The 10,472-nt window shown below is 45.4% G+C and overlaps 1 long non-coding RNA gene across 1 annotated transcript; it reads right to left on the bottom strand.

Annotated features, from left to right (window-relative positions):
• Window positions 1–1,311: 1,311 nt before the first annotated feature.
• Window positions 1,312–2,879, bottom strand: LOC147358847 (uncharacterized). Its single transcript, XR_015141717.1, has 2 exons — window positions 2,788–2,879; window positions 1,312–1,525 (listed from the first exon to the last, which is right to left on the bottom strand). It is a non-coding gene; the product is annotated as an uncharacterized LOC147358847 (long non-coding RNA).
• Window positions 2,880–10,472: the final 7,593 nt, after the last annotated feature.

Here is a 10,472-nt window from a genome sequence, read left to right as displayed (position 1 = left end):
AAGGAAATGGCAATCCACTCCAATATTCTTGCCTGGAGAATCCCATGGACTGTAGCCTGCCAGGCTCCTCTGTCCATAGGGGTCACAAGAATCAGAGACGATTTAGCGACTCCACCTCTTAATAAACCACCACCACCAAGTCACAGGTGGTTGGGTTATTTAATTGTTGTTAAACCTATAATGGGGCTTCCCTTGTAGCTCAGTTGGTAAAGAATCTGCCTGCAGTACACGAGACCTGGGTTCAATTCCTGGGTCGGGAACATCCCCTGGAGAAGGAAATGGCAACCCACTCCAGTATTCTTGCCTGGAGAATCTCACAGACAGAGGAGTCTGGCAGGCTACAGTCCTTGGGGTCGTAAGAATCGGAGACGACTTGGCAACTAAACCACCACCACCAAACCCATAATGAGGTAAAGACTGCTCACACCTTCAAAGATGTCTCTACTCCATGCATGACGTTCAGTCACTTCAGTCATGTCCAGCTTTTTGTGACCCTGTGGACTGTAGCCTGCCAAACTCCCCTGTCAATGGGGTTCCCAGGCAAGAATACTGGAATGGGTTGCCATTTCCTTCTCCAGGGGATCTCCCTGACCCAGGGATCGAACCTGTGTCTCTTATGTCTCCTGCACTGGCAGGCACAGTTCTTTACCACTAGCACCACCTGGGAAGCTCCACCCACATTCAATAGTCCTAACAGCATGGGCTGATTTCTGTATTTAGAGTTAAAAACAACATGTTCTAGGAGCCAAGAAGACACCTTTCCTCTACCTGAGGAGAATATGTGAGAGAAAGAGAGAAAGGGAGAAGTTAAGAAGGAGAGAGAGAGAAACGTTGATTTAGATTCAAACTTGATGGATGAGGGATGAACAGGGGTTTTATGGGGGACACCCTGAGGCTGGGAAAGATTGAAGGCAGGAGGAGAAAGGGACGACAGGGGATGAGGTGGTTGGATGGCATCACTGACTCAATGGACATGAGTTTGGGTGGACTCCAGGAGTTGGTGATGGACAGGGAGGCCTGGCCTGCTGCGGTTCATGGGGTTGCAAAGAGTCTGACACGACTGAGTGACTGAACTGAACTGAACAGGGAAAACTGTCATCAGATGTACAAAGACAACACAGAATGAAGGGCTGGAGATCTGGCCTCTGGGGAAGAATCGGGGTTGAAGGCCTGGACATCCTATTCCAGAGCTGGTCCTGGAATATGCCAGAGCCCAGTGGGATGGTCTCCTCCTCCTCGCCCATAAGTTTACAGTGGGCCCACCACAGTTCAACTTAGAAGCTGTCCCCTCCCTTTTATTCTTAAAAAAAATTTTTTTTACTTTTAATTTTTTAATTGAAGCATAATTAATTCACAGTTACGTGAATGTGGTGGTTTAGTCGCTAAGTCGTGTGCGACTCTTGTGAGTCCATGGACTGTAGCCTGCTGGGCTTCTCTGTCCATGGGATTCTTCAGGCGAGAATACTGGGATGGGTTGCCATGTCCTTCTCCAGGGGATCTTCCCAAATTATGTGACTATGTTGTGCTAGTTTCAAGTGTAGAGCAAAATGGTTCAGTTATACATATATATATATATATATATATAATTTTTCAGATTCTTTCCCATCATAGGTTATTACAAGATACTGAGTCTAGTTCCCTGTGCTATACAGTAGGTCCTTGTGCTTTACCTATTTTATGTATAGTAGTAGTATGTATATGTTAGTCCCAAACTTCTAGTTTATCCCCCACCACCCCCTTTGGTAGGGGTGTCCTGATGGCTCAGCAGGTAAAGAATCCACCAGCCATGCAGGAGACACGGGAGCCGAGGCTCCATCCCTGGATCGGAAGACCCCCTGGAAGAGGAAAGAGTCAGACATGACTGTGCATTTATGCATCCCCTTTGGTAACTGTGAGTTTGTTTTCTACGTCTGTGAATCTATTTCAATTTATTTTTTTACTTTAACATTTACAATTTATTTTTAACTGGAGGATAATTGCTTTACAATGCTGCTTTCTGCCCTACGTCAACATGAATCAGTCAGAGGTATACATATGTCCCCTCCCTCTTGAACCTCCCTCCAACCCTGTCCCCTCTTGAACCTCCCTCCAAAGAGGAGGTGGGTGGGGGCTCTATATTTCTAGCAGCACCATAGGGTCAGCCCTGAAGGCCTGGCAGCTAAACTGCCTACAGAGACCCCTGGTCCATCCTGCCCTAGGAAGACAATACACTTGGGGGGCGGCAAAGCCCTCCCTTGCAGGACACCAGATGCTCCAAGGAGGTTTCCAGCAAGCAGGGAGTTTTTCCTCACCAGGAAAAGAACTATGGAGGTGACACTGCCTGGAGCCATTGCCTGGAGCCAAGAGGCAGTGTGAGCTGGATGGTTTTATTCATGCATCCTCGCAGGCACAATGGGACTTGGAAACCATCCTCTGAGCTCCTGTCTCGGTTCTGGGGATGGCTCAGAACTGGGCTGGACCAGACTCAGGCCAAACTAAGAGGCCTGGATATCTCCCCAAAGCCCCTCACTTGCTGACTTGAGTTTCCAAGGAGGCTTATTTTATCAAGTGAATTGCAGGGTCCCAGGCCCCTGCAGGAATTGCAGGCTCTGGGGCCAGACATGGATGAACACTTCCGTCCAATCCATATTCCCAGAGGGGACTTTTCTGGGTCATATTTGATCTTCACAGTCACCCCTTGAGCTAGGTGTGACTTTTGCTCCCATTTCACAGATTAGGAAACAAGATACTTTGAGGCCACTGGACTAGTTGGGGCAGAGGCGGAGGTGTGTCGGGGCGGAGTTTAACCTTAGAGCTTCACAGTTTCTTAGGACCCTGAACGGAGACCTTAGGCAAGCTCCGGTTGCATTTTGGGGTGCGGGGGTGGGGGTGGGATGGAGGGCGGGTGTCTTGATTCCCTATATGTGAATTAAAACGATCTATTCATTTGTGATTCTCCAACCATTTGCTTTCAAACTCAATCACATGAGTAGCTTTTAATAAACCACAGATTCTGGGACTCAGTTTCAGCGTAAATTCACCAAGTGAGGCTCGGTAATCTGCATCATTTAACCAGTAGAGGCATCAACAGATCTGCCTGAGGAGCTCAGACCAGCACTTCGTGGGGATCCTGTAGTGATCTTGTTGAAACACATTTCTGAGCTCCTGTGAGCTCCCGAGGCCATAAGGCTGGAGTGTGGCCAGGTGGGGTGACCTGCATTTCTCAAAAGGTGATGCCAATGCCGCTGGCGACCATCCGTTTTCACTGAACGAAAACTAAGGACTTCACAAACATTAACTGATTTCATCCCCATAACACCCCAGGGAGCAACTTCAGTCATCCCCATTTCAAAAGAAAACTACGTCCAGCGACATCAAGCAACTGGCCTGCAGGCACACAGCTACCAGCAGAGCCAGGCTGACTCCCTAGGCACGCAAGGCAGCTGGCACGTGACCTTGGCGCTCCCCCGCTGCGGTTCTAATCAGCTTCCCGGCCCACCCCAGCACCTCCCGGACTGCTTCCCTTCCGTCTCTCTTCCTGCTGCCCCAACCTGTCCCTCCGGGACCCTCCCGCACGGGGCCTGTGACCGAGGTCTGCGCGGGCAGCCCCTTCCCGGCCCCCACCCCTCCCGGCGCCGGCACTCGCGCAAGCCAAGCGAGTATTCGCGGCGGATAAAGCTGCTTCCCGGCGGATGGACACCCGCAGACTGTTCGCAGACGGAGATCAAGATCCGGGAGGACGCAGATCAAGATCCGGGAGGACGCAGATCAAGATCCGGGAAGACGGGGCGGGGCAAGGAGGCGGGGCAAGCGGAGCTGAGCGCGGACTGACAGTCACGACGGCCAATGGCAGCTCGGGGTGGCTCGCCAGGCTTCCGTGCTCTGCCCCACGACTTGGGTCAGTTCAGTCTCTCAGTCGTGTCCGACACTTTGCCACCTCACGGACTGCAGCACACCAGGCCTCCCTGTCCATCACCAACGCCTGGAGTTTCCTCAAACTCATGCCCATCCAGTCGGTGATGCCATCCAACCATCTCATCCTCTGACGTCCCCTTCTCCTGCCTTCAATCTTTCCCAGCATCAGGGTCTTTTCCAAAGAGTCAGCTCTTCGCATCAGGTGGCCAAAGCATTGGAGTTTCAGCTTCAGCATCAGTCTTTCCAATGAATATTCAGCACTGATTTACTTTAGGATGGACTGGTTATATCTCTTTGAAGTTTAAGGGACTCTCAAGAGTCTTCTCCAACACCACAGTACAAAAGCACCGATTCCTTGGTGCTCAGCTTTCTTTATAGTCCAACTCTCACATCCATACATGACTACTGGAAAAACCATAGCCTTGACTGGACGTACCTTTGTTGGCAGAATAATATCTCTGCTTTTCAATAAGCTGTTTAGGTTGGTCATAGCTTTTCTTCCAAGGAGCAAGCGTCTTTCAGTTACACGGCTGCAGTCACCATCTGCAGTGATTTTGGAGCCCCCCAAAATAAAGTCTTTCACTGTTTCCATTGTTTCCCCATCTATTTGCCATGAAGTGATGGGACCAGATGCCATGATCTTAGTTTTTTGAATGTTGAATTTTAAGCCAGCTTTTCCACTCTCCTCTTTCACTTGTATCAAGAGGCTCTTTAGTTCCTCTTTGCTTTCTGCCCTAAGGGTGGTGTCATCTGCGTGTCTGAGGTTATTGATATTTCTCCCTACAGTCTCCCACACCTTTAGGGTGCTGCAGTTGTGTCAGGGAACGGCGAGGTGGAGGTGACAGACGCTGTGTCGCGTCCTCCCCGAGAGTACCACTGTTAGCCCAAGGTTGCACTAGCTCATGTTGGCTCAGCTTTCCCCCCCGCCCCCTCAACTTACCTTCCGCTCAGTTAACTAAGGCTCAGCTCACCTGTCTCTGTCAAACTTGTGTTTTCATCACTCTGGGTCCTTGTCTATTTGGTAAAAGCAACATGGGAGCAAAGCCTGCAAGCCACCTCTCATTGTCTTAGCAGCTGTTTCCCCGCACTGACAGCGTGGAGCGGGCTGCTTGGCGGTGGGGTTGAAGAGAGGAGAGTGAGATGAAAGATAGGAACTGTCCTCTCAGTGCCAGACTCTGTGTTTTGGCCTTTTCTACAGGGTTGTCTCAATTCATCATCTTTCACTTTCACCCATTTCCTATTTCACAGATTAGGGAACAAAGTGAATAAATTGCCCGAGGGCGATCCTTGGATGATTTTAATTCCTGTCAGATGCCAACACCCAAAGTCTTTTATGGTGCCAAGGCTGCCTTTGCAGCATTTCAATGCATGCAGTTCCAGTAAATCATCTCTTCTCATACTGTTTCATCCTTCCAACCATTTGTTCATCTGTTCATTTATTAGGGACCCATCCTCAAGGCTTCGCTGATGGCTCAGTTGCAAAAGAATCTGCCTGCAACACAGGAGACCCTGGCTCGATTCCTGGCCCTGGAAGATCTGCTGGAGAAGCACTTCAATATTGTTTGGCTTCCCTTGTGGCTCAGCTGGTAAAGAATCCGCCTGCAAATGTGGGAGACCTGTCGATCCCTGGGTTGGAAAAAATCCCCTGGAGAACAGAAAGGCTACCCACTCCAGTATTCTGGCCTGGAGAATTCCATGTATTGTATAGTCCATGGGATCGCAAAGAGTCGGACATGACTGAGCGAATTTCACTTAGTCTTCAAGGCTTAGGCCTAGTTGATATTAAAAAAAAAAAAAAAAAAGGAGCTTTAAAGTAGAGGCTATAAAAATATATACACAGAGATTACAAAAAAAAAACTATACATGAAATGTTGATATCTAGTATATTCCAGAGTGGTGGAATCTGAAGACAGAGACATAGATAAAATCTATCCTTTGCCTTTCGGGTGGCTTTAAGGAGTGTAGTAATCGCTATAATTTTTATTTCCTACCCCTATGATTTTTAACTGAGCATCTACCCCATATGTATTATTTATATTATATATGTATATATATCTTCTATAATTAATATACTAAATGTTAGTTCAATTTCTTTCTTTTTTTTTTTTTTGGATAAAAACATACATGGAGGTTGACTTATTATTATTATTTTTTTTACTCCAGTGGACATGTTGGGTACTTCCTGGAGAGCTTCCGTGATCTGGAATCCACCCCCGCCCCACCCCACCCCCGCCCCCGCCACGTACACGCATGCCTGACTCTCTCCTGTCTTTCTTTGGAGCTGTGTCAAATGCCAGGTTTTCAAAGACGTCTTCCCTGACCACCCCTATAAAATATTCTTCTCTCCACCTCTGTCATCTTCTGTCCTGTTATGCCAATGTTTAATATACTGCACTTCACTGTATAGTATGATTTTTTTTTATTAGTTTAGTTATTGTTTCCTTGCATCAGAATGTAAGCTTTAAGAGGAGCGGGGAGGAGTCTTGAACACTGGGAACTTCAAGAAGAAAGCAACAGAGCCAGAGGGTTGGGGGTCCAGTGCCCCCTAAAGCCCCCTTGCACAGGGGTGGATGTGAAGGGGATATGGGTGACATTAATCCATGCCTCCCCTGAGTCCTGCATTCTTACAGTCCTCAGGGCCAGGATCACCCAGGCTTTCTCTCTCCCCACATTGTCTATACTCTCCCCTTCTCTCTGATTTTTAGAGGGATTGCACCTTAAGTGAAGGCTTGACACACAAAGAAAGACGCAGCTGTTTGTTTCTCTCAGCTTCTTCTCATTTAAGACATGCGAAGACGTTGGTGATTGCACCAGTTGTTCTGGGTTAGGAGCCAAAAGACCGTTACTGGATTTGCCTCTGAAGAAAAGAGTAAACGGGATGGTTGAATACCTTGTTCCCCTACTATCCAACATCCCTCCCGAACACAGGCACCAAGGACACCTACGAGTTGATCTTGGATGGAGCTTCTTAACCAAACTGTGTCCTGAACTGAGAAATGATTAATCTGGCCTGGTTGCCAGCTTCTGTGTTATATAAGCAGAATGTACTGAGGAACTACACAGAGCATAGAGACTACTTATTATGGTTTATGATCAGCGAGCCTCAGGTGCACCAAAGTTTGAGAATCAGTCACACACTCTCCAAGACCTAGGGCAAACAGCAGGCTATGAAGTGGAGTGTGAAGACGTGCATGAGCTTCCCTGTACCGACATGGTGCACACTCATGCCAGCCTTGCCTCCAGCCATGTCTTTGCCGTCTTCGCCATTTCATCAACTTGAAGTTGGGTTAAGCTCTAGCTTAACCTTTGACTGCTAATCCCTATTTTAGTCACTCTCTCTCCCTTCCAACCCCTTTACTAGTCATCCACTTCTTAATAGCAATATGACCTAAACAGGTTACCTTCTTTCTTTGAGCCTCAATTTCCTCCTCATAAAAACGAAAAAAAAAAATTGGTCAGTCTAAAACATGAGGTCACAGGGTGTCAGTCTGCCATGGGTCAAAGAAAGATATTGTGGATTTGGAAGACTTCAGAAATTATATCACTAGTTATATCATATATCACTCATATGTAGAAAATAGTAGAGTGAGAATTCTAACCAAATATCAAATACATAGGAACAGAAACCTCAGATTGCAACAGAAAAAAAAAAAGAGCAAATAGTGGTGAACAAAAAAATTTGTAGCACATTTTATCTATGTATGTTGTTGTTGTTTAGTAGCTCAGTCATATCCAACTCTTTTGTGACTCCCTGGATTGTAGCCCACTAGGCTCCTTTGTCCATGAGATTTCCCAGGCAAGAATACTGAAGTGGGGTGCCGTTTCATTCTCCCAGGGGAACTTCCCTACCCAGGGATCAAACCCATGTCTCCAGCATTAGCAGGCGGATTCTATACCCCCAGCCTCCAGGGAAGCCCTTTATCTATGTTGTTGTTCAGTCACGCAGTCATGGCTGACTCTGTGCAGCCCCACGGACTGCAGCACTGCAGGATTTCCTGTCCTTCACCATCTCCCGGAGCATGCTCAAACTCATGTCCTTTCAGTTGGTGACACCATCCAACCATTGCGTCCTCTGTTGTCCCCCTCTCCTCATCCTTCAATCTTTCCCAGCATCAAGGTCTTTTCCAATTAGTTGGGTCTTTGCATCAGGTGGCCAAAGTACTGGAGCTTCAGCTTCAGTATCAGTCCTTCCAATGAATGGTGTTCAGCTTTCTTTATGGTCCAACTCTTACATTCATACATGACTACTGGAAAAACCATAGCTTTGACTAGATGGCTCTTTGTTGGCAAAGTAATAGCTCTGTTTTTTTAGTACGCTGTCTAGGTTGGTCATAGCTTTTCTTCCAAGGAGCAAGCGTCTTTTAATTTCACGGCTGCAGTCACCATCTGCAGTGATTTTGGAGACAAGGAAAATAAAGTCTGTCACTGTTTCCACTGTTTCCCCATCTATTTGCCATGAAGTGATGGGACTAGATGCCATGATCTTAGTTTTTTGAATGTTGAGTTTTAAGCCAGCTTTAACTCTCCTGTTTCACTTTCATCAAGAGGCTCTTTAGTTCCTCTTCACTTTCTGCTATAAGGGTGGTGTCATCTGCATATCTGAGGTTATTGATATTTCTCCTGGCAATCTTGATTCAGGCTTTTGCTTCATCCGGCCCAGTGTTTCTCATGATGTACTAAGCATATAAGTTAAATAAGCAGGGTGATAATATACAGCCTTGATATACTCCTTTCCCGATTTGGAACCAGTCCGTTGTTCCATGTCCAGTTCCAACTGTTGCTTCTTGAGCTGCATACAGATTTCTCAGGAGGCAGGCAAGGTGGCCTGCATTCCCATCTCTTTCAGAATTTTCCACAGTTTGTTGTGATCCACACAGTCAAAGGCTTTGGCATAGTCAATAAAGCAGAAGTAGATGTTTTTCTGGAATTCTTTTGTTTTTTCTATGATCCAGCAGATGTTGGCAATTTGATCTCTGGTTCCTGTGCCTTTTCTAAAACCAGCTTGAACATCTGAAAGTTCTCAGTTCACATACTGTTGAAGACTCGCTATATATATAGAAATTACCTATATAGTTAAATTTAAATGAACAGTGGTAGACTCTCTGGGAATGGGTAATAGAACTTTTAATGAAGGAGTCTTTCAATGGAAGTGACTGACTGCAAGGGAAATTTTGTGATATCTGGAGCTGAAACAGCCAGGGTATGGCTGAAGGGGACCACAGATAGAACTGTAGAGGCATTTTGTCTTACCATCACACTCTTCTGGGTAGGAGGAGGGACAAGAATAGGAGAATGAATCTTTGGGGAGATGTTATCTTTCGGGATGCAAGTGAGAGCAGAGTGAGAATACTGGTACTTTGTTTACATATAATAGTAGAGAAATTTGTGTTCAACTGTGAGCACTACTGATTGAATAAACACTAATAAGAGGATGTGAATAGGTAAATTCATAAGGTTCCTTAGTGGAGGTAGTATTTGTTACTTTCCTATATATTGATAATAAACCATGAGAAAGACAAAACAATTAAATAATCCCATTTAAAATCAGATCAAAAATAATAAAATACCTAATAATAAACTTAATTAAGGAAAGGAAAGACTTATATTCTGAAAACTTTAAAACACTGATGAAGGAAATTGAAGATGATATGAATACATGGAAAGTTATTTTGTGTTCTTGAAAGAATTAATATTGTTAAAATGGCCACACTACTCAAAGCAATCTACAAATTTAAAATTTAATCCCTATGAAAATACCCATAACATTTTCCACAAAACTGGAATAAATAACCCTAAAATTTATATGGAACTACAAAAGACCCTGAATTGCCAAAACAATCTTGAGAAAAAAGAACAAAACTGGAAATATCAAGTACTCTGACTTTAGACTATACTACAGAGCTACAGTAGTCAAAACAGTATGGTACTGGCACAAAAATAGACACAGATTAATGAAATAGAGAGCTCAGAAAAAAACCTACACACTTACAATAAATTAATCTAAGACAAAGGCCAGAATACTGGAATGGGTAACCTTTCCCTTCTCCAGGGGATCTTCCCAACCCAGGGATCAAACCCAGGTCTCCCTCATTGCAGGCGGATTCTTTACCAGCTGAGCCACAGCAGAAGCCCAAGAATACTAGAGTGGGTAGCCCATCCCTTCTCCAGACACAGAGTATAATCATCAAAAGAGAAAAAAGTATATACAGGGGAAATAAATTCATTTTCAAGACACTACTTTTTCTGGGATAATCAATGACTATACAAGCATGATAACTCCTTTTCAATGTATTTCATGGCCGATGAGCAGTTCAATGTTCATATGTAAGAAGACTGGCTGATCTGGCAGGAAATGAAATCTTACCTTAGATATATTTGTCATGAATAATTTTTAGACATTCAGTGACTATGCCAAAAAGGGATTTGCAAAACCTCTGTGATGCATGATTTGGGACACACAAAGCTAAATATTTAGACTAAGTTTAGATGAGATCAGGAGATAAAGAGGCTAGCAGAGGTGTGTGTGTTCAGGTAGGGACAGGTGGGTAGCTGTTAGGATGCTAGTGAGGTGTTACGAT

The sequence above is a fragment of the Bos grunniens genome, chromosome 15, assembly GCF_055505025.1.
Source record: "Bos grunniens cultivar Pamir isolate PY7600 chromosome 15, Bosgru_T2T1.0, whole genome shotgun sequence".
Lineage (NCBI taxonomy): Eukaryota > Metazoa > Chordata > Mammalia > Artiodactyla > Bovidae > Bos > Bos grunniens.
This window is presented reverse-complemented; position numbering and strand designations above follow the sequence as displayed.